Genomic DNA, 23,818 nt, shown 5'->3' on the forward strand with positions numbered 1-23,818 from the left:
TTTATTAAACTGTCCCAGAACCCGTTAGTGCGAGCCGCGACAGAGGTATCGCCAAATTTTATGTGGTGACCGTTTTCTAACGCACGCTCAGACAACGCAGATTTCTCTGGATAGCGTAGGCGATATTATCTCTCCTATTCTTTCCTGCGTTGTTCCACAGTGTGCACTATTCGTCCGATGTACTTCTGGCCACACTCACGAGGTATTTCGTAGACTCCAGGCGTTCTGAGAACCTACTGCGCCTTCAACTGGTCTCGGTAATCACGGATTTTCGTTGGAGGGCTGAAGATTGATTTGATCTTGTCTTTTGAACAGGCGGCTTATCATGCCCGACACAGAGCCACCGAATGGCAGCAAAGCAAGTTTTTCTTTTCCTGCTCTTCGTCGGTGGTCTTATTCTGGTATTTCCCAGAAATCACGTCTTTCGCTTGATGGGCGCTGTAGCCGTTATTCCTGAAAACCTTGCGTAGGTGGCTCAGTTCATTGGGCAGGTTATCGTCGTCTGATATTACTCTTGCACTATGCGCCAGTGTTCGTAATACTGCGCGCTTCTGTGCTGGATGATGGCCGGTGGCTTGCAGGTACAGGTCTGTGTAGGTAGGTTTTCTGTAGACGCTGTGGCCAGGGCGTGGACGTGGACGTCGATGAAGTGCAATGCATTACCTTTTTCCACCTCCATGGTGAACTGGATGTTACTGTTTGTACCATTGAGGTGCTCCAAAAACACTAGTTTCTCGCGTCCGTGTGGCGAAATGACGAACGTGTCGTCAACGTATCGGGAGAAACACTTCGGCTTCAATGGCGCAGTATCTATGGCAATATCCTCAAAATTCTCCGTCAAGTGCTTTGCAACAGCTGGAGCCAACGGGCTACCCATTGCTACGCCGTCTGTCTGATCGTAATACTGGCCGTTGTACACGAAATAGGACGACGTAAGAGTGGGCCTAAATAGCTCGACCACGTCATTTACAAAGTACTGTGAAATTAGGTCCAAAGCGTCTGCGATAGGCACATAGCGCTACAACATCAAAACTGGCCATATCATCCTCACTAAGGCGTAGACGGTTGATTTTGCTGATAAATTCTGCTGAGTTTTTTATATGATGTCGGCAGTGTCCCACGGGTGGAGCGAGGAGCTTGGCCAAGTACTTCGCCAGCTTGTATGTTGGAAAACCTATTGCGGACACAGTAAGGCGAAATGGCGTCCCGTCCTTGTGTATCTTCGGTAAACCATAAGCAGTAGGAGGTCTGGGCGTCTGTGGGAGATGATTTTTAACAACACTGTCTTCCACTGAAGGTCGCTTAAGTAGTTCTGATGTTTTTCTTACTATTCTTGATGTCGGGTCACGTGCGAGCTTGTGATAAGTATCTTCGTTCAGTAGCGCAGAGATCTTCGTATCGTAGCCCTCGAACTCCATAATTACGGCCACATTGCCCTTGTCAGCAGGAAGTACCACAATGCTTTCATCATTACATAGTGCTCGAAGGCCGTTGCGCTCAGCCCTGGTCGTGTTGGATGCTGGTAACTTCGCATTTGTCAGTATACGGCTGGTTTCTCGCCGTATTTCGTCTGCTGTTTCATGTGGGAGCTTGTGGACTGCCTGTTAAATGTTAAACGCCGCTTATTATTTCGCAGACAGGAAGGTCCCGCGGTGAAGGTGCGAAATTGAGTCCTTTCTTAAGTGCCGACATTGCACCATCGTCTATATCTGTAGCCGTCAAGTTGATGACGGTGCGTTCTGAAGATCTGTGGTCCGCACTATGTTGTTGCGAAAGGCGGCCGAACATTCTTTTCTGCTTCTCTGTAGTTCGTTTCTGTGCTGACGTCTGTTAAGAAACCGTAGCAGCGTAGACTCATTCCCAGTCCAAAACTGAGTGTTCTTGATAACTTCTAATCCTACCGGACACTGAGTCCAAAGATTAAAAGAAATGTCAGATGCTTGTAACAGGAATTTCTTTGATCAAGACAGTTTGACACTTAAACAATTCTCAGTCAAGATGGTATACTCAGTGATGAAACAAAGCAGTAGGGTTTACCAGAAATATCGACCCTCGGACAATGTGTTTAATCGTGTATTTTAAGTAAGAGAGTATGCCATCTTAGGCACTGTATAACACTTGTAAGTAAGCGTTAAAATACGGATTCTTATATGGTTATATAATTTATCTATTTCTCTGTTATTGTCTAATATGCTTTCAGAAAACACTTGATAATGGCACTTCGAAGCCGAAATCATGATTGTGTAACTGTAACACTGCAAATAAAAAAGTCTAATGGCGGCACTGAATTTAAAGGAAGTAGTAACGCTGTCTCACAAGAGTATGCGGCATTTCCTTGTGCTTGTCAATTACCGGACGCTTTTCACGCCTGTTACACACGGAAGCGCCAGAGAAACTTAGAGGCAAGCGTATTCAAATACAGAGATAAGTAAACAGGCAGAAGATGGCGCTCCGGTCGGCATCGCCTATACAGGGTGTTAGAAAAAGGTACGGCCAAACTTTCAGGAAACATTCCTCACTCACAAATAAAGAAAAGATGTTATGTGGACATCTGTCCGGAAACGCTTAATTTCCGTGTTAGAGCTCATTTCAGTTTCGTCAGTCTGTACTGTACTTCCTCGATTCACTGCCATTTGGCCCAATTGAAGGAAGGTAATGTTGACTTCGGTGCTTGTGTTGACATGCGACTCATTGCTCTACAGTACTAGTATCAAGCACATCAGTACGTAGCATCAACAGGTTAGTGTTCATCACGATCGTGGTTTTGCAGTCAGTGCAATGTTTACAAATGCGGAGTTGGCAGATGCCCATTTGATGTACGGATTAGCACGGGCAATAGCCGTGGCGCGGTACGTTTGTATCGAGACAATTTCCAGAACAAAGATGTCCCGACAGGAAGACGTTAGAAGCAATTGATCGGCGTCTTAGGGAGCACGGAACATTCCAGCCTACGACTCGCGACTGGGGAAGACATAGAATGATGACACCTGCAATGGACGAGGCAATTCTTCGTGCAGTTGACGATAACCCTAATGTCAGCGTCAGAGAAGTTGCTGCTGTACAAGGTAACGTTGACCACGTCACTGTATGGAGAGTGCTACGGGAGAACCAGTTGTTTCCGTACCGTGTACAGCGTGTGCACGCGCTATCAGCAGCAGTTTGGCCTCCACGGGTACACTTCTGCGAATGGCTCATCCGACAATGTGTCAATCCTCATTTCAGTGCAAATGTTCTCTTTACGGATGAGGCTTCATTCCAACGTGATCAAATTGTAAATTTTCACAATCGACATGTGTGGGCTGACGAGAATCCGCACGCAATTGTGCAATCACGTCATCAACACAGATTTTTTGTTAACGTTTGGGCAGACATTGTTGGTGATGTCTCGATTGGGCCCCACGTTCTTCCACCTACGCTCAATGGAGCACGTTATTACGATTTCATACGGGATACTCTACCTGTGCTGCTAGAACATGTGCCTTTACAAGTACGACACAACATGTGGTTCATGCACGATGGAGCTCCTGCACATTTCATTCGAAGTGTTCGTACGCTTCTCAACAACAGATTCGGTGACCGACGGATTGGTAGACTCGGACCAATTCCGTGGCCTCCACGCTCTCCTGACCTCAACCCTCTTGACTTTCATTTAGGGGGGCATTTGAAAGCTCTTGTGCACGCAACCCCGGTACCAAATGTAGAGACTCTTCGTGCTCGTATTGTGGATGGCTGTGATACAATACGCCATTCTCCAGGGCTGTATCAGCGCATCAGGGATTCCGTGTGACTGAGGGTGGATGCACGTATCCTCGCTAACGGGGGGACATTTTGAACATTTCGTGTAACAGTGTTTGAAGTCACGCTGGTACGTTCTGTTGCTGTGTGTTTCCATTCCATGGTAAATGTGATTTGAAGAGAAGTAATAAAATGAGCTCTAACATGGAAAGTAAGCGTTTCCGGACACACATCCACACCTTTTCTTTGTGTGTGAGGAATGTATCCTGAAAGTTTGGCCGTACCTTTTTGTAACACCCTGTATAATACAGCAAGGGTCTGGCGCAGGATAACGAGTCACGGTACAGGGAGCCATCCGGTATGAATTCGGGTCACGGCTGTCACCGAGGGAACTGACAGCACAACAGTATGTAACCGGTCGGCATCGCCTATATAATACAGCAAGGGTCTGGCGCAGTTGTTAGATCGGTTGCTGCTGCAACAATGGCAGGTTATCAAGATTTAAATGAGTTCGAACGTGGTGTTCTAGTCGGCGCACGAGCGATGGGACACATACCCGAGGTACCGATGAAGTGGGGATTTTCTCGTACGACCCTTTAAAAAGTTGGCAGTGAATATTAGGAATCTGGTAAAACAAAATCTACATCATCACTGCGGCCGGAAAAAGATCCTGTAAGTACGGGACCAACGACAATTGAAGAGAATCGTTCAACGTGACAGCAGAAGTTGAACCCTTCCGCAGATTTCCATGCTGGGCCATCACAAAGTATCAGCGTGCGAACTATTCTACGAAACATCATGGATATGGGCTTTCGGAGCCGAAGGCCCACACTTGTACCCTTGATAATTGCACGACACAAAGCTTTACGCCTCCCGTGCGCCTGTCAACACCGACATTGGACTGTTGATGACTGGAAACGTTGCCAGATTGGAGCAGTCACGTTTCAAATTGTATCGAGCGGATGGACGTTTACGGGTATGGAGACCACCTCATGAATTCACGATGTCAGCAGGGGACTGTTCGAGCTGGTAAAGGCTCTGTAATGGTGTGGGGCGTGTGCAGTTAGTAACATAAGACCCTGATAAGTCTAGGTACTACGCTGACAGGTGACACGTGCGTAAGCATCGTGTCTGATCACCTGCATCCATTAATATCCATTGTGCATTCCGACGGACTCGTGCAATTCCAGCAGGAGAATTCAACACACCCCCACAGTACCAGAATTGCTACAGAGTGGCTTCAGAAACACTAGTCTGAGTTTAAGCTCTTCCGTTGGCCACCAAACTGCCCAGGCATGAACATTATGGAGCGTATGTGGGATGCCTTGAAACGTGCTGTTCAGAATAATCTCCACCCCTCGTAGTCTTCTGATTTATGGACAATCCTGCATGATACATGGTGTCAGCACTATTACAGACATTAGTCGAGTCTATGCCACGTCGTGTTGCGGCTCTTCTGCGTGCTCGCAGGGACCCTACACATTAGTCAAGTGTACCAGTTTCTTCGGCTCTTAATTGTATATACCGTACCAGGTTGACTGCCGGTTGTGCCTTTCGATGGAGAAAACGTAACAAATATAGATTCCGCATTTGTTTAGGCGAACGTGTATAAGTGTATTTTCATTGTGACTCTGTTTTCACTCTCTGGCTGGATGCCCACTTTCACGGGACTTCGTTCTTATGAAGTTAGTGCTCTTGTGCAATAAGGAGCCCCGCGTGGCACAGAAGCGGCTTGATAACGACGTTGCGACGGCAAGTCTTACAGCTGTAGTTATCAAACCATTTATTCTTTGCATTATATTGCGGGTGTCAATTTTCTATTTCCTGTTCATTTGGTTTTGGTTTCACGACAACACAGCCAATCATAGTTTATGCACACTAGAAACAACTGTCAGTCTCCAGCCTATATAAATTTAAATCCATTTATAGCAAAACAGGTATAATTGTTATGGAACTGGTACGAATATGCAAAGCATTTCTATGTACAAAATTGTCAGTTGCAAGGAACGCGTGTAATTTTCAAAGAAAAACATTGTACAAGTGTAGTAAACGTTGTCAGATTTGTTTCGTGATGTGTTTTGTAATTGGGGTCCTTCTCCAACGCAGTTTCTAAATTGTGCTCTGTCCCTTTCGGACTGGCTGCTTCAGTGTGGTCTCGTGTTGCTAGTCTTTCTCTAGGCCAAAACGTCGGTTCGCAAAAGTACACACACAGTAGAGGGGGGGGGGGGGGGGGGCGGCTTTTGTACTACATGGCATACAGCTGATTGACACTAAATCTCTCTCTTCGCGACATCATATTATACGGTTCATGCCTGCTTCTTATCCCAAAGTGCAAAGAGAATTGTCGAGTAGGCCCAAGCGATGAATGTGTTTTTTAAATCGATTTGGATTTAGTTTGTGCAGTGGATGTATAAAATCCTCGTGACACCGGTGCCTAAAGTACCAATGCGTTGACGGCATTACAGGGTATATCGCTGTGTTCAGAATGAGATTTTCACTCTGCAGCGGAGTGTGCGCTTATATGAAACTTCCTGGCAGATTAAAACTGTGTGCCGGACCGAGACTCGAACTCGGGACCTTTGCCTTACGCGGGCAAGTGCTCTACCAACTGAGCTACCCGAGCACTGTGTGGCAAAGGTCCGGAGTTGGAGTCTCGGTCCGGCACACAGTTTTAATCTGCCAGGAAGTTTCATATCGCTGTGTTTCCCTTTCTACTCGATTCAAAAATGGTTCAAATGGCTCTGAGCATTATGGGACTTAACATCTGTGGTCATCAGTCCCCTAGAACTTAGAACTACTAAAACCTAACTAACCTAAGGACATCACACACATCCATGCCCGAGGCAGGATTCGAACCTGCGACCGTAGCAGTCGCGCGGTTCCGGACTGAGCGCCTAGAACCGCAAGACCACCGCGGCCGGCTAGATTCATCCAGTCCATTGTTCGTCCCACCGCACTCGAATTCGTTTGCGGTACCCTTGAATGACACGTTGCTGAAACTGCGACTTGGATCATTTTTTATAGCCTACTGATTTCCTGCATAATTTTATAAGCGACTGGGCCGTTTTATCGCTGTGAAAGAATTGCCTTTAAAGGATGATAACTGCTGCTCGGCAGTAGAGTACCGCTGGCCCTTAACTCATCCTAACATTGTACGGAGCAAATGCACAAAGGTTGTACGTTCGTCGGATTGTTAGAAACGAAATTTTGGCATGTGAACTAGTCAGCGGGCTAGGTTCAGCTGTCGGCCAATAACGTGGTTGCAGAATCCACGGCTGCTGCGTATCAATATAACATGCACGGTAATATAGTAACGTGAAGGGCTCGAGGATGAGTGAGTGTCAGGAAAGATCGACGAGAATTGGGAATTTTATGTTAGTAGTTGATTTTCATGCACTTTGTAACAGCGACATTGTCTTGCGTAGTATTCATTTCGCACGGAAGGACCAGATAAGTGTCCCGAGATAAGGGTCTTATTACGTTATATTTATGTAATTGATACGTTTTCTTCATATTACACGGTATCTAAAGACGTTTGAGTTGGAAATTTCATTTGATACATGGATGGAGCCCGCAGCTGATAATGGTAAGAGTTAAAACCCAAGAATGTTAAGTGGCAGCACGCCTTCAAACACACTGCCTTCATATACATCATGTGCATTCGAATAGGAGACATTGCCACTCGCTATACACTTAGTTTGAATAAATCCTGTTGGCTCAAATCTGAGGTTGAGAAATCACGGCCGGTGTCTGCGTTGAAGCAAAAGGTTGTCATCCTCACCAGGATATTTGGCAAAATTGTGTGAAAGAATAACTACAAACTACAGGTCATGCACAAAATTTTCTGGAGGAGCATTTGAAATAAGTTTTATAAACTACTTAAAATTGCCTCTTCATTTAGTAATGCTGGAGCCGTCAGGATTTCTTCCGCTTGTTGAACTCATCTTGGTTGCAATTACAACTGTCGGCGAACCAAATTTCCTGGGATTTGAGATGTCTGCAAACTGGAGAGAAATCGAACAAGGACATTGAGGTAGACAGCTCGTTATTTTTCTTGGAGCTGATGTCAGATCCCGTGACTACTTGCAACACTCGATTATTCAGCGTTATTTTCGATTAGTTGAGCGGTCGATCTGTAAGGAATTAAACTAACCCCCCCCCCTCTCTCTCTCTCTCTCTCTCTCTCTCTTCTCTCTCTCTCTCTCTCTCTGCGCCTGCGAGAGAGAGAGAGAGAGAGAGAGAGAGAGAGAGAGAGAGAGAGAGAGAGAGAGAGAGAGAGAGAGAGAGAGAAAGTACCGTATATCGCTGAAGGATTAAAAACATTGCTACGCTTCTAAGTTTCTTTTGAAATGAAATGCTCTGTCGATATAGATTATGAGTAACATAAGTTTGTCTGTGTAATTTCGTTTTGGCTGGAAGCCTGCTTGTTCAACCGGAATTGCTTCAAGTAATCCAATACTGATTTTATTATGGATAAGCTGCTTGTAACGAGTACGCCATGGATAGCAGGGCTATTGGTCTGTAGCTGTCAGGGCTATCAGCTGGTGTGCGGGGTTTTAATGGGGTGATTGTCTTACATCGTGTACAGCTAGTTAGTGTCCTTAGCAGAAAGATACATGTCCTGGGTAACGCTAAATGAACTAGCGAATAGTGGCGGTTAGGTAATCTTTAGATCTCCTGGCCTTCATGTGGAGATGTAAGTGGAGATCACTGCAGTTTTGGAAGGATTAAACTTCGTCGTATATAGCAATCCGCGGATAAAACCTGTCATCTTAAGTAATAGTGTCTGGTGAGTCATCACTGTGCGACGTGGACTTTCCCCTGGCTGACAAATTTTCTGCAAACCTCGTTTGACCTTTTTCAGGAGTATAGTTTTTTGAAAGGTTTTGTAGACACTAACCTATCAATGCTGGTACAAACAGGTATTGGGGGTTGTGTGTGTGTACGTTTTCGAATCCTTGTCACCATAAATGAATGCACTTACCAGCTGATTAAGAACGACACACAAAAGAAGCGGGGCTGGGGCAGTTCATGTGTCGGTGACACATACGCGTCTTGCAGAGAAAATTGTCGCCAAAACGTTAGCGGTAATGTTATATACAGGGGTGCAAAAAACTGACACGTGAGTGGATAAAACATTTCTCAAGATTAGGTTCGTAAAGGTTCCCGTATGCGATTGAACTCAATCGTCAAATATGCTGTTTGCCAGCCTCAAGATGGTCAAGCCCACAAACAGACCACCCAAGTTACTATGTTTAACCTCACTCTTGTCTGGTCTTTCCGCAAGTGTCCTATAGAGCCCTAAAAAACCAAAATGCGACATGTCTCGCTTATAATTATAGAAATTGCTGAGGAAGTCGTTACAAATAAGCAAGCAGGAATAGTAGCATTGATTGTGGATTCCAGGGCACAATAACACCTTCAACAATTAGCTCAGCGCAACAAGATTCGACCGAGATATCAAAAGGAGTAAGATATGGCCAGTTGCAACCTAGAATAGCGTTATCCCCTTTATTTACTGATTAGAATAATAATTACGCGCATACGTCTGAATCATGCCAAATTTCCAAACACCTGTTCCGATAAGATTTAAGGAATATCCATTACGTAGTTATGAAGTAGAGGAACGTGAATCCCCTGCTGTTCTCGTATATCAGATACAAGACAACACAAATCCTCCATCAGCGCATTGCTTAACGCAGAGATTCCTCTTGGAACGTTGCCAGCAGTGTCGTCAGCCCAAAAGAGTGCACACGTATTAAATGCGATGCTCAACTTCTTAATAAGTATGACATATCTAGACATCGTATACGCGTGTGAAATTTTGCGAACTTATTTGTTGTGGTGTAATCACTTAATGCCAACGGCCTTGTCGCACTGGTAAAGCCAGTTCCCGTTAGATCGCCGAAGTTGAGCGCTTTCCGGCTGGATGGGTCGCGTCCAAGTCGGCCGAGCGCTGTTGGCAAGTGGAGTGCACTCAGCCCGTGAGGCCAGGAGCTACTTCATTGAGAAGTAGCGGTATCGGTCACGAAATCTGACAACGCCGGGAGAGCGGTGTGCTAACCTCATGTCCCTACTTATCCGCATCCTGTGACGCCTGAGGGCTGAGGATGACACGGCGGCCGGTTGGTACCGCCCGGCATTAAAGGCCCGTTCGGTGTTTGTTTTATAATCACTTTGAGTACTTTATAGAGGTGTCAGTTCTTCATATCCCAGTTTGTTTTGTAAATACCATTTCACGAAAAATGTAATAGAATAAGCATTAAATATATCCCGAATGAGATTTTCACTCTGCAGCGGAGTGTGCGCTGATATGGAACTTCCTGGCAGATTAAAACTGTGCCCGACCGAGACTCGAACTCGGGACCTTTGGCTTTCGCGGGCAAGTGATCTACCATCTGAGCTACCGAAGCAAGACTCACGCCCGGTACTCACAGCTTTTCTTCTGCCAGTATCTCGTCTCCTACCTTCCAAACTTTACAGAAGTTCTCCTGCGAAGCTGTGAGTACCGGGCGTGAGTCGTGCTTCGGTAGCTCAGATGCCCGCGAAAGACCAAGGTCCCGAGTTCGAGTCTCGGTCGGGCGCACTGTTTTAATCTGCCAGGAAGTTTCATTAAGAAATATACTTCGCAAATGTGGTGGATGGCTGTATGGCGATGGCAAAGTGCCGAGTCACATTTGAAGCAGATACTAGTGGACGCGAAATATTTTGATACTAGTGGGAATTATTACCGATGCATACGAAGCATTTCTTACATTGAATTTGTCACTGTGTACAAACAAGACAAAGAAAATAAGATACCAGTCCAGGGACTGGTTGAAATTGAGAAATAGACCCATGAAAATCTGCTAAAGGAGATATTGAAACCTGATAACGGCTTTCTTCGGATGGACACGTGAACTTCAGTTATTTCGCCCTCATACTGAAAGACACATCAAGCGAAAATTTCTATCCTACTTAGACTTCTAATGAAAAGTCATTTAAATGCAATATATATCGTACGTGGAAGAACCGGAGAGTTACTGTACTGCATTCAGACTTAGAGAATGTAGGTTTCCTTTTTAGACTCGCCCTGCTTAATATATGGCTGAGAAGAACGCGCACGTGCATATTGGTAATTGTCAGTGTTTGGTTTTTCCCCCTTGATCGTATTTTCCATAGTGAGATAAATTGTAGTAAAACTTCGCTTAACATGCGCGGCGCAAGAACGCAATAGACGTGCGCCAAACCGTCATATCTTCCGTCATTCAAAATATCTATTGAAAAACGTTAGATGTGTGATAGACGAGCCAAAACAGCGACGTACACGGTTAAATACACTGGTCAAAACAATTGGGATCAGTTGAGATATCTGTTCTGAAGTATTGTCATCGGCAGAATGAACTAAAATGGTTCGACATCTGTCGGTTCTACGGAGTGGAGGCAACAACATTACGGTCACCGTGGTAGTGGTAATAACGGAAAGTTGCTGCAGAGGGAGTTCATGTGGACTCGTTCTCTCTACCAAACGAATTACACAAGCAGTTGGGTTCAGATAGTGCAGTGAGCAGGTAGTGCAATGCAACGTCGTCACTCACACGAAGCTACGGCATGGAAAGCCATAGGACGGTTAGAAGCGGGACACACAGAGGGAGGTGGCTGCAGCTATTTGAGTGTCCCAAAGAGTAATTTCCAGGACCTGCACGCGATTTCAGGCAGCAGGAACCGTTAAGAGGTAGGACGTCAAACGACCGACTTGGAGCAGGAGAGTCACCACAGGACATTTTAATTTCCACTGTCTATACTTTTACAAATAAATTCATAAAACTTTAACAGCATGACCAGGAAGGATTGAGTGCTCACTCTCATCGCAGTGGAAGTTCAAAAACGTAGCAAAATACCTTTTTGTTACATGTCAAATTTCATGATTTTTCACTTATTACTGGCTGCATTTACTGCTATTGGTAGTTTTCTTCCTAAGTAAGAGATTCTTTGATAAATTTTTCATAGCGTACGAACAGTAGTTACAGGTGTATGAAACTCTAGAATTTTCCACATCTATTAAACTGTGGAAAAATTTAGATAATTAACTATAAAACTTGAATTTTTTCTAAACATGAAGTTTAAAATATAACAATTCATTCATTTTTCATAAATTAAATATCTTTGAGTTTCATACACGTGTGATTATGGTTTGTATGCTGTGCAAAAGTTATCGAAGAATCCCTCTTAGGAAGAAGTGTACCTATAGCAACAAATGCAGCCAGTAGTAAGTAAAAAATGACAATTTCACACGTAAAAAAAATGATTTGTTAAGTTTTAGAGCTTCCATTGCTATGAGTATGAATCCTGAATCCTTCCTGGTCATGCTGTTAAAGTTTCATGAATCATTTGTAAAAGTATAGACAGTGGAAATTAAAATGTCCTGTGGTGCCTCTCCTGCTCAACGTCAGCCCGTTTGACGTCCTGCCCCCCCCACCCCCCCCCCCCCCTTAAAAGAAGCAAAGGCCAATGTCGTCCACGGGAACGTCAGCAAGAGTTGACCGGTTAACAACCCGTCCAGACAGGACGCTGAATGCAACTCCGCTGCAACGCACCCTCCAGGCAGCAACAGGACGCGCAGTATCAACACACAGTCCGAAATGGCTTTCGGGAATGTGGCCTCTACGCACGGAGGCCTATGGTGTGTGTCCCATTTAAACCACGACACCGCTTATCCCGCAGAAACTGGCCGGAGGAACATCAGGATTGGAGTCGTAACGCATGGCGCCAGGTGCTGTTCACAGATGGGTCAAGATTTTCTGTTCAGCAAGACAATCGTCGTTTCCTCAACTGGAGAGAATGGAACTCGGAACAATCCTGCCTGTGTTCGGGAAACATCACCGTATCATTGTGCAGTGTTTTCACTGCGGAGCTGGTTGCTCTTTATCGTGCACTCGCTCACCTTTCCTCCTGCCCTGGGGAGTCATTTGTCATATGCAGTGACTCCCTGAGTGGATTGCAAGCACTGGACCCGTGTTTTTCTCGGGACCCTTTGGTGCGCGATATTCAAGATGCTGTTTCTGCTCTCGCCGAGTGTGGTCGTTCAGCGACGTTTGTGTGGTCCCCGGGCCACATCGGCATTCCAGGAAACGAACGTGTCGATCGGTTGGTCAAGCAGGCCACCCCTGGAGCTTGGTCTCGTGGAAAGAGACCTCCGGCCAGCCCTACATCGCAAGGTCCGCGATGTCTGGAGCTCTGAATGGTCTGTTCTGAACACGCCAAATAAGCTCCGCACGGTCAAGTCGTCCATGGACGTACGGAACTCACCCTTGAGGGGCACGCGTAGAGACTCGGTTGTTCTCTGCCGTCTCCGAATTAGACATACGCGGTTGACCCACAGCTATCTCCTTCGTCTTGAGAACCCACCCAAGTGTCGCTGTGATGCAGGGCTGACAGTGGTCCATCTTCTGGTGGACTGCCCCCTTTTAGCCCCTTTGCGGCAGTAATTAAATTTACCAGCCGCACTTCCTTCAATTCTAGAGGACGATGCCTCTATAGCTGACTTAAGTTTTATCCGTGCAGCTGGGTTTTATCACTCGCTCTAGTGTGGACGCTCTCGTATGATTTCTCAGGCTACACCCACTCCAGCAACTTTTAATTGTGACGTGGATCCCAAAATAGTGTCTTTTATGGTAACAAGTTGTGTTGGTACCTCTATCAACACTTTCCAGCTGGAGGTTCTTCGTTTGTAATTGAGTGGTTGACCTTCTACCTGATCCATCAACCACTGTCTAGTCTTTTACTCTAGTCAACTATTTTCTCTGCTCCTTTTAAGTGTCCTCTATTTTGTGTTACTGCGGTGTTCATTTTAGCTCTGTACCCCTAGGTGTTCCATCCCTCCAGAGGTTACGCTTCTACTGTATAGGCCTTTTACAAGTATGTCTGTTTGGAACAGGGGACTGATGACCTCGGTGTTTAGCCCTCATCAAACCCCAAAATCCCCCCCAGGGGGTCCACAACTCTTTTGTGGACACGTGCGTAGCGAGCACGGGACCCCGAGCTAATGTGGCCCTCCTTCTTTTTCCGGGCTGCATACCTTCCCTTCCCTTTCCGCATCCCTCCCCGTCCCCCATCTTCGCCCCCCCCCCTCACCTCTGTCTCTTTCCTTCCTTTCTCCCCCTCTGGGAGTATGGTTTGTGCCTACGTCCGGAGACGGACGCTCGAAACTGTTCCAAATTCCTTGCTCTTACACTTGCCAGTCCTCGTCCTTCCTCTGTCCTTCTCTTTTCCTTCCCTCTTCTCCTTGCCCTTTTCTCCGCTACGGCGTTTGAGACCCCCTCTTCTTTCCTTTCCCTTTCTCTTCTTTCCTCCCTGTGCGTGTCTGAAGGCCGACCCACGCACTTCCATGCGTAGCCGGTGACGGGGTAACGCGTAATTCCCCGCCCCGGGTAGACAGGTAGGACACGTACGTACCCCCTGGTAACGGCCAGGCCCAGGGAGGGGTGATTACCCGAGCTGATACCTTCCGAAAGTGCCGATTGGTCCCTCCGTCCGTTTGTCGGGAGGTGTGACCTGAGGTGTGAACAATCACCTAAGGCGGGTGTGCCCTCGGTGAGGGCCCCCACAAGGGAGGAGCGCGCCATCGGAGACGCCGGTAATCATGGGGGATTCTTCCGCAATGGTTTCCTCACCTTCCACTATGTCTGCTCACAAACGTAAGTTCACTGAGTCTCAGCCACAGACTGTTCTTCCATCGTTGCCACAGTTCCTTGTTGTTTCTCGGTCTGACGAAGGTCACGACTTTTCCACGGTCAACCCTTTCATTATACAGAAAGGTGTCGACGCAATTGCGGGTCCTGTAAAGTCTTGTTCCAGATTACGGAACGGCACCCTGTTGTTAGAAACACACAGTGCCCTCCAGGCTCAAAAATTGCTGCGTACTTCTCTGCTCCACACCTTCCCTGTCCGGGTGGAACCGCACCGTACCTTAAATTCCTCGCGTGGAGTCGTTTATACGCGCTCCCTCGATGGATTGTCTGACGAAGAAATTCAGCATTACCTGTCTGACCAGGGCGTCACAGCTGTTCATCGGGTTATGAAAAGGGTTGATTCGAACATCATTCCAACCCGCACTGTCTTCTTGACATTTGACAAAGTTCAACTCCCATCAAAAATCAAAGCAGGCTATGAGATAATTTCCGTTCGCCCTTATGTCCCAAACCCTACGCGTTGCTATCGATGTCAGCGGTTCAATCATACCAGCCAGTCCTGTTCCAATCCGGCCAAATGTGTTACTTGCGGCAAGGATGCCCATGAGGGTGCTTGTCCACCTCCATCCCCTCGCTGCATCAACTGTATGGGTGACCACGCTGCCTCCTCTCGAGATTGCCCCGTTTTTAAGGATGAAAAGCTGATCCAGGAAATAAGAGTGAAGGAAAAGGTGTCGACCTTTGCTGCTCGAAAGTTACTCGCCAGTCGACAGCCCACCGTGCCTCAGAAAGGTAAATACAGCGCTGTCCTTGCATCTCCTCGACCAACAAAGGAGGCGGCCACGCAGACTTGCGACTTCACCTTTAGTACCACGGTCGTCAGATCGGCCAGCGCAAAGATCGCCCGTTCAACCTCACCCCTTTCGCCTGCCCACTCTATGGCTCACCCTTCGTCGGGTTCTGTTAAATCCCGAGCCCAAAAGTCAGACGCCAAGTCTTCGAAAAAAGAGCATTCTCGTGAAGAGTTTTTACGTACCGCAACTTCACAACCATCGGTTCCTCCTTCATCTAAACATCATACTTCTAAGAAGGCTACGAAGAAACACAGTTCCTCACCTTCTCCGCCAAGGCGTGTCCCATCTACAGCACCACCTGGCGGAAATCGCCCTCGGCCATCTTCTGTGTCGCCGAGGCGCACTGCTGGTGGCCGGTCAACTGGCCTATCGTTGGTGGCAGGAGCTGCTCCTGACCAACCTATGGATCAGGATCTTCTGCCTTCGACTGAATGCAATTCCATGCTGTCGGTCGCAAGCTCTGAGCAGTCGTTGAGTTGACAGCACCCTTGGTCACGTTCCTCCATTTTCTGTTCACCCTATGTCCATTATCCACTGGAATATCCGCGGCATTCGCGCCAATCGGGAGGAATTGTCGATCCTCTTACGATCCTACTCGCCGGTCATCTTCTGTCTCCAGGAAACAAAGCTGCGTCCCCATGACCGCTTTGTTCTCCCTCATTTTCAGTCCGTCCGATATGACCTCCCCTCTGTTGAAGGCACTCCAGCCCATGGAGGACTCATGATTCTTCTCCATGATACTCTCCATTATCACCCAATCCCCTTAAACACTTCCTTCCAAGCTGTCGCCGTCCGTCTTTCCCTTTCTGGATACACGTTCTCTCTTTGTACGGTATACATTCCATCGTCTACACCAATGGCACGAGCTGATCTCCTTCATCTTCTTGATCAGCTTCCACCCCCCTTTTTGCTGGTTGGGGACTTCAATGCCCACCACCCGCTTTGGGGATCTCCACATCCTTGTCCACGTGGCTCACTATTGCTAGACGTCTTCCACCAAGCGGATCTAGTCTGCCTCAACACTGGGGTCCCCACATTTTTGTCTGCCTCCACGGCAAATTTATCTCATTTGGACCTTGCGGTCGGTACTGTTCCGCTAGCTCGGCGCTTCGAATGGTTCGCCCTTGATGATACACACTCGAGTGACCACTTTCCATGTGTTCTTCGACTGCAGCCTCAACTGCCATATATGCGCCCGCGACGCTGGAAGTTTGCCCAAGCCGATTGGACACTTTTTTCGTCTCTAGCGACATTCGATGACCGTCGCTTTCCCAGCGTCGACGATGAGGTCACACATTTTACCGACGTTATTCTCACAGCTGCGGAACGTTCAATACCACGCACCTCCGAATTGCCCCGGCGCCCTCCAGTTCCTTGGTGGAACGAGGCATGCCGTGACGCAATACGTGAGCGGCGACGTGCTCTTCGCATTTTCCGTCACCATCCAACTTTGGCCAACTGTATCCGATATAAGCAGCTCCGTGCGCGATGCCGTCGCGTCATCCGCGATAGCAAGAAGGCAAGCTGGAAATACTTTATTAGCTCATTTAACACCTTCACTCCCTCCTCGGAAGTTTGGAGTCGGCTTCGACGGTTCTCAGGCGCGCCTAGTTTCTCCCCGGTCTCTGGGCTCACTGTCGCGCATGACACCTTAGTGGACCCCGTCGCAATTTCTAACTCATTGGGTCAGCACTTTGCTGAGATTTCGAGCTCTTCAAATTACCCGCCAGCGTTTCTCCCGAAGAAACGTGCAGCGGAAGTGCGACATCTTGCTTTCTCCTCTCACAATCGCGAATGCTACAATACTGTTTTCTCCATGCGCGAACTCCAACATGCACTCTCTTCTTCTCGCTCCTCCGCCCCAGGACCGGATGGTATCCATGTCCAAATGTTGCTGCATTTATCAACCCATAGCCTGCGTTACCTCCTTCGCCTTTATAATCGAATTTGGACCGACAGTACCTTTCCCAGGCGTTGGCGGGAAGCTATTGTCGTTCCCGTTCCGAAACCTGGAAAGGACAAACATCTCCCCTCTAGCTATCGCCCCATTTCTCTCACGAGTAGTGTCTGTAAGGTTTTGGAGCGTATGGTGAACTACCGTTTAGCTTGGTGGCTGGAGTCCCGCAGTCTTTTAACACCAGCCCAATGCGGATTCCGAAAGCATCGTTCTGCCGTTGACCATCTTGTTGCTCTCTCCACTTATATCATGAACAATTTTCTCCGGAAACGCCAAACGGTAGCAATATTTTTTGATCTGGAGAGAGCATACGATACCTGTTGGAGGACAGGCATTCTCCGCACACTGTTCTCTTGGGGCTTTCGAGGCCGGCTGCCCCTTTTTCTTCGCGAATTTATGGCAGAGCGCACATTTAGGGTGCGGGTGAACACTACTCTCTCCCGTACTTTCTCCCAAGAAAACGGGGTACCCCAGGGCTCCGTGCTGAGTGTTGTACTGTTTGCCATCGCCATTAATCCAATTATGGATTGTCTCCTTCCTGATGTCTCGGGCTCCCTCTTTGTGGACGATTTTGCGATCTACTACAGCTCTCAACGGACCAGCCTTCTTGAAAGATGTCTTCAAGGATGTCTCGATCGCCTCCACTCGTGGAGCATCGAAACCGGCTTCCGTTTCTCACCCAGTAAGACCGTTTGTGTAAATTTTTGGCGACGTAAGGAGTTTCTTCCGCCCTCCTTACATCTAGGTCCTGTCAACCTTCCGTTTTCCGACGTCGCTAAATTCTTGGGTCTTATGTTTGACAGAAAACTGTGCTGGTCCTCCCACGTTTCCTATCTTTCGGCTCGCTGTCTGCGTTCGCTTAACGCCCTCCGTGTCCTGAATGGTACCTCTTGGGGAGCGGACCGAGTGGTCCTTCTCCGCCTCTATCGCGCCTTAGTGCGCTCGAAATTGGATTATGGAAGCATCGTCTACTCCTCTGCTCGGCCGTCTATTCTTCGGCGTCTCGACTCTATCCACCACCGTGGATTACGTTTAGTATCTGGAGCTTTTTACACCAGCCCTGTGGAAAGCCTTTATGCTGAGACTGCTGAACCTCCGCTGTCCAATCGGCGGGCAGTCCTTCTGAGTCGTTATGCTAGCCATCTGTCTTCCATGCCTGCTAATCCAGCGCATGACCTTTTTTTCGACGCCTCCTTTGATGTCGGGTATGCAGGCCGCTCCTCCTCCCTACTACCCCCGGGAGTCCGCTTCCGTCAACTGCTCCATTCTCTTTCCTTCCGCTTTCCTAAAACCTTCTTGACAACTTGGGGTACAGCACCGCCTTGGCTCCGTCCCCGGATCAACTTGCTCAGAGACCTATGTCAATTTCCCAAGGATGGTACCCCTACACTTGTTTACCGTCGGGCATTTGCTGCTCTATGTGCACAAATGACGGAAGCCACATTTATTTACACCGACGGCTCGAAAACATCGTTAGGTGTAGGGAACCTAATTTAGGTTAAGTAGTGTGTAAGCTTAGGGACTGATGACCTTAGCAGTTAAGTCCCATAAGATTTCACACACATTTGAACATTTGTTGAACAAAACGTTGCATACACGGTGACTCGAAAAAAGCAAACCATGTCCATGGGAGCGCTTCTTATTCCGGAGTTCATGCTTCCGGTAATACTAAACAAGAACAGGCTGATAAAACAATCCCACTGTGTGCTTTTTCGTAAGTATGATGGAACTATCTTCAGCTGAGCAGGGTCCGCAGCTCGTGGTCGTGTGGTAGCGTTCTCGCTTCCCACGCCCGGGTTCCCGGGTTCGATTCCCGGCGGGGTCAGGGATTTTCTCTGCCTCGTGATGACAGGGTGTTCTGTGCTGTCCTTAGGTTAGTTAGGTTTAAGTAGTTCTAAGTTCTAGGGGACTGATGACCATGGATGTTAAGTCCCGTAGTGCTCAGAGCCATTTGAATCAGCTGAGTAGGTGCATTATTTTCGCTCCCACCTTTCACAAACAAGCCCCACAGTTCTGAATAGAGCTATGTAGCTTGTAGACCTATTAAAGAAAACTTGGAAACTACCTTAAAGACTGACATTGATTACTCAGTATTAGTTGTGAAGTGAAAATAATTTTTTGTATTCTTTAGTGTCCTTTTGCGGCCTCACATGCCCTTCATACCACTATCCCAGTGCTCATATTCGTCCCTGAAAATGGCATTCTCTCTCTACTCCACTGCGGCCTGGTAGGGGCTTGCATGGAATTAACCTGCAGGTAGCCAACCCAGTGAACAATTCCAAAAGTGCGCTGCTGTCGGTGACTCGAACGCTGTATTGATGCTCTTGCCATTAATGTGCGTCTTGTTTCCTGTTGCCTCGTATTTTTGCGCAATCCTCTTCTGAAACATAGTACACTACTGGCCATTAAAACTGCTACACTAAGATGAAATGCAGATGATAAACGGGTATTCATTTGACACGCAGTTTGGTTGTATAGATCGTGAGAAATAAATACCCAGAACAACCATCTCTGGCCATGATACGCCTGGGCATTGAGTTAGAGCTCGGATGGCGTGTGCAGGTACAGCTGCCCGTGCAGCTTCAACACGATACCACAGTTCATCAACAGTAGTGACTCACATATTGTGACGAGCCAGTTGCTGGCCAGGGCAGTCGAATATTTCCTGTATCCAGAAAGACCCGTACAGGACATGCAACATGCGGTCTTTCATTATCCTGCTGAAATGTAGGGTTTCGCAGGGATCGAATGAAGGGTAACACATCTGAAATGCGCCGTCAATGCGAACAAGAGGTGACCAAGACGTGTAACCATCACGCCGGTGATACGTCAGTATGGCGATGACGAATACACGCTTCCAATGTGCGTTCACCGTGATCTCGCCAAACACGGATGCGACCATCACGATGCTGTAAACAGAACCTGGATTCATCCTAGAAAATGACGTTTTGCCATTCGTGCACCCAGGTTCGTCGTTGAGTACACCATCGCAGGCGCTCCTGTCTGTGATGCAGCGTCGAGGGTAACCGCAGCCACGGTCTCCGAGCTGATAGTCCGTGCTGCTGCAAACTTCGTCGAACTGTTCATGCAGATGGTTGTCGTCTTGAAAACGTCCCCATATGTTGACTCAGCGATCGAGACGTGGCTGCACGATCCGTTACAGCCATGCGGATAAGATGCCTGTCATCTCGACTGCTAGTGATACGAGGCCGTCGGGATGCAGCACGGCGTTCCGTATTACCCTCCTGAACCCACCGATTCCATATTCTGCTAACAGTCATTGCATCTCGACCAACGCGAGCAGCAATGTCGCGATGCGATAAACCGCAATCGCGATAGGCTACAATCCGATCTTTATCAAAGTCGGAAACGTGACGGTACGCATTTCTCCTCCGTACACGAGGCATCACAACAACGTTTCACCAGGCAACGCCGGTCAACTGCTGTTTGTGTATGAGAAATGGGTTGGAAACTTTCCTCACATCAGCACGTTGTAGGTGTCTCCACCGGCGCCTACGTTGTGTGAATGCTCTGAAAAGCTAATCATTTGCATATCACAGCATCTTCTTCGTGTCGGTTAGATTTCGCGTCTATAGCACGTCATCTTCGTGGTGTAGCAATTTTAATGGCCATTAGTGTAACTTACAAGGGAAGCGCTTCATCGCAACAGCCCGTCAAAAATTGAACACAGATAAAGCACGAAAACAGGAAGGTGGTGCACTGAACTGTGAAAGAAAGCAAAATAGAAACGGTGAACGGTTCAAGGCAAAGAAGTGCAATACAGAGCAGCCTGAAGTAACTGCGTCGTGATTACGTGGTTACGGTGTTGGACTGCCGAGTTGGCGAACCCTGTTCAAGTCTTCCTTTTGAAACTTTTATTTTTTCCCCTGTCTCACGCGCTGTTCGCTGTAATTTAGTTTGTCTCTGTGTCGTGGTGTCTCGTTTGCAACGGCGAATTGTGAGGTAGGGGGACCTATGACCCTTGATTCTGTTCAACTATTCAAAAACAGACAAAAGCAAGTGGCTTTTGAATGAGAACCGCAAACGTTTGATGACGAGGCGACAATTCAACCGAATCCCCCACCGGAAATCACATTTGGTGTGTCATACAAGACAATTACTATCATACGATAGGAATGTCTTATCCCCACCTAATTTGTACGGCAGGTGAATAAGATATGCGTCCCTGTCCGATTTAGGCGTTCGTGTGAATGTGATAACTCCAAAGGAAATGATGAAAGCATACTTTATCATATTGTGGTGTTTTGGTCTTCAGTCCTGAGACTGGTTTGATGCAGCTCTCGATGCTAATTTATCCTGTGCAAGCTCCTTCATCTCCCAGTACCTACTGCAACCTACATCCTTCTGAATCTGCTTAGTGTATTCATCTCTTGGTCTCCCTCTACGTTTTTTACCCTCCACGCTGCACTCCAATGCTAAATTTGTGATCCCTTGATGCCTCAGGACATGTCCTACCAAACGATCCCTTCTTCCTGTCAAGTTGTGCCACAAACTCTTCCCCAATTCTATTAAATAACTCATTTGTTACGTGATCTACCCACCTAATCTTCAACATTCTTCTGTAGCACCACATTTCGAAAGCTTCTATTCTCTTCTTGTCCAAACTATTTATTGTCCATGTTTCACTTCCATACATGGCTACAATCCATACAAATACTTCCAGAAGCGACTTCCTGACACTTAAATCTATACTCGATGTTAATAAATTTCTCCTCTTAAGAAACGCTTTCCTTGCCATTGCCAGTCTACATTTTATATCCACTCTACTTCGACCATCATCAGTTACTTGTCTCCCCAAATAGCAAAACTCCTTTACTACTTTAAGTGTCTCATTTCCTATTCTAATTCCCTCAGCATCACCCGACTTAATTCGACTACATTCCATTATCCTCGTTTTGCTTTTGTTGATGTTCATCTTATATCCTCTTTTCAAGACACTGTCCATTCCGTTCAACAGCTCTTCCAAGTCCTTTGCTGTCCCTGACATAATTACAATGTCAGCGGCGAACGTCAAAGTTTTTATTTCTTCTCCATGGATTTTAATAGCTACTCCGAATTTTTCTTTTGTTTCCTTCACTGCTTGCTCAATATACAGATTGAATAACATCGGGGACAGGCTACAGCCCTGTCCCACTCCCTTCCCAACCACTACTTCCCTTTCATGCCCCTCTTCTCTAACTGCCATCTGCTTTCTGTACAAATTGTAAATAGCCTTTCGCTCCCTGTATTTTACCCCTGCCACCTTTAGAATTTGAAAGAGTATCCCAGTCAACATTGTAAAAACTTTCTCTAAGTCTACAAATGCAAGAAACGTAGGTTTGCCTTTCCTTAATCTTTCTCCGAAGATAAGTCGTAGGGTCAGTATTGCCTCACGTGTTCCAACATTTCTACGGAATCCAAACTGATCTTCCCCGTGGTCGGCCTCTATCAGTTTCTCCATTCGTCTGTAAATAATTCGCGTTAGTATTTTGCAGCTGTGACTTACTAAACTGATAGTTCGGGAATTTTCACATCTGTCAACACCTGCTTTCTTTGGGATTGGAATTATTATATTCTTCTTGAAGTCTGAGGGTATTTCGTCTGTCTCATGTATCTTGCTCACCAGATGGTAGAGTTTTGTCAGTACTGGCTCTCCCAAGGCCGTCAGTAGTTCTAATGGAATGTTGTCTACTCCCGGGGCCTTTTTTCGACTCACGTCTTTCAATGCTTTGTCAAACTCTTCACGCGGTATCGTATCTCCCATTTCATCTTCATCTACATTCTCTTCCATTTCCATAATATTGTCCTCAAGTACATCGCCCTTGTATAGACCCCCTATATACTCCTTCCACCTTTCTGCCTTCCCTTCTTTGCTTAGAACTGGGTTTCCATCTGAGCTCTTGATATTCATGCAAGTGGTTCTCTTTTCTCCAAAGGTCTCTTTAATTTTCCTGTAGGCAGTATCTATCTTACCCCTAGTGAAATAAGCCTCTACATCCTTACATTTGTCCTCTAGCCATCCCTGCTTAGCCATTTTGCACTTCCTGTCTATCTCATTTTTGAGACGTCTGTATTCCTTTTTGCCTGCTTCATTTACTGCATTTTTATATTTTCTCCTTTCATCAATTAAATTCAATATTTCTTCAGTTACCCAAGGATTTCTACTAGCCCTCGTCTTTCTACCTACTTGATCCTCTGCTGCCTTCACTACTTCATCCCTCAGAGCTACCCATTCGTCTTCTACTGTATTTCTTTCCCCCATTCCTGTCAATTGTTCCCTGATGCAGTCCCTGAAACTCTGTACAACCTCTGGTTTAGTCAGTTTATCCAGGTCCCATCTCCTTAAATTCCCACCTTTTTGCAGTTTCTTCAGTTTTAATCTGCAGTTCATAACCAATAGATTGTGGTCAGTCCACATCTACCCCTGGAAATGTCTTAGAATTTAAAACCTGGTTCCTAAATCTGTCTCACCATTATATAGTCTCTGATACCTTCTAGTATCTCCAGGATTCTTCCATGTATACAACCTTCTTTCATGATTCTTGGACCAAGTGTTAGCTATGATTAAGTTATGCTCTGTGCAAAATTCTACCAGACGGCTT

The 23,818-nt window shown here is 46.9% G+C and overlaps 1 protein-coding gene and 1 non-coding gene across 3 annotated transcripts in view; one reads left to right on the forward strand and one right to left on the reverse strand.

Annotated features, from left to right (window-relative positions):
* The window catches only part of LOC126427034 (probable citrate synthase 2, mitochondrial), a 251,626-nt gene that overhangs the window by 105,538 nt on the left and 122,270 nt on the right, over nucleotides 1-23,818 (forward strand). The gene's annotated exons all lie outside the window — the stretch shown is intronic.
* Trnat-cgu (transfer RNA threonine (anticodon CGU)) lies at nucleotides 6,285-6,359 on the reverse strand. The gene has a single exon. It is a non-coding gene; the product is annotated as a tRNA-Thr (tRNA).

This window comes from Schistocerca serialis, chromosome 11, assembly GCF_023864345.2.
Source record: "Schistocerca serialis cubense isolate TAMUIC-IGC-003099 chromosome 11, iqSchSeri2.2, whole genome shotgun sequence".
Lineage (NCBI taxonomy): Eukaryota > Metazoa > Arthropoda > Insecta > Orthoptera > Acrididae > Schistocerca > Schistocerca serialis.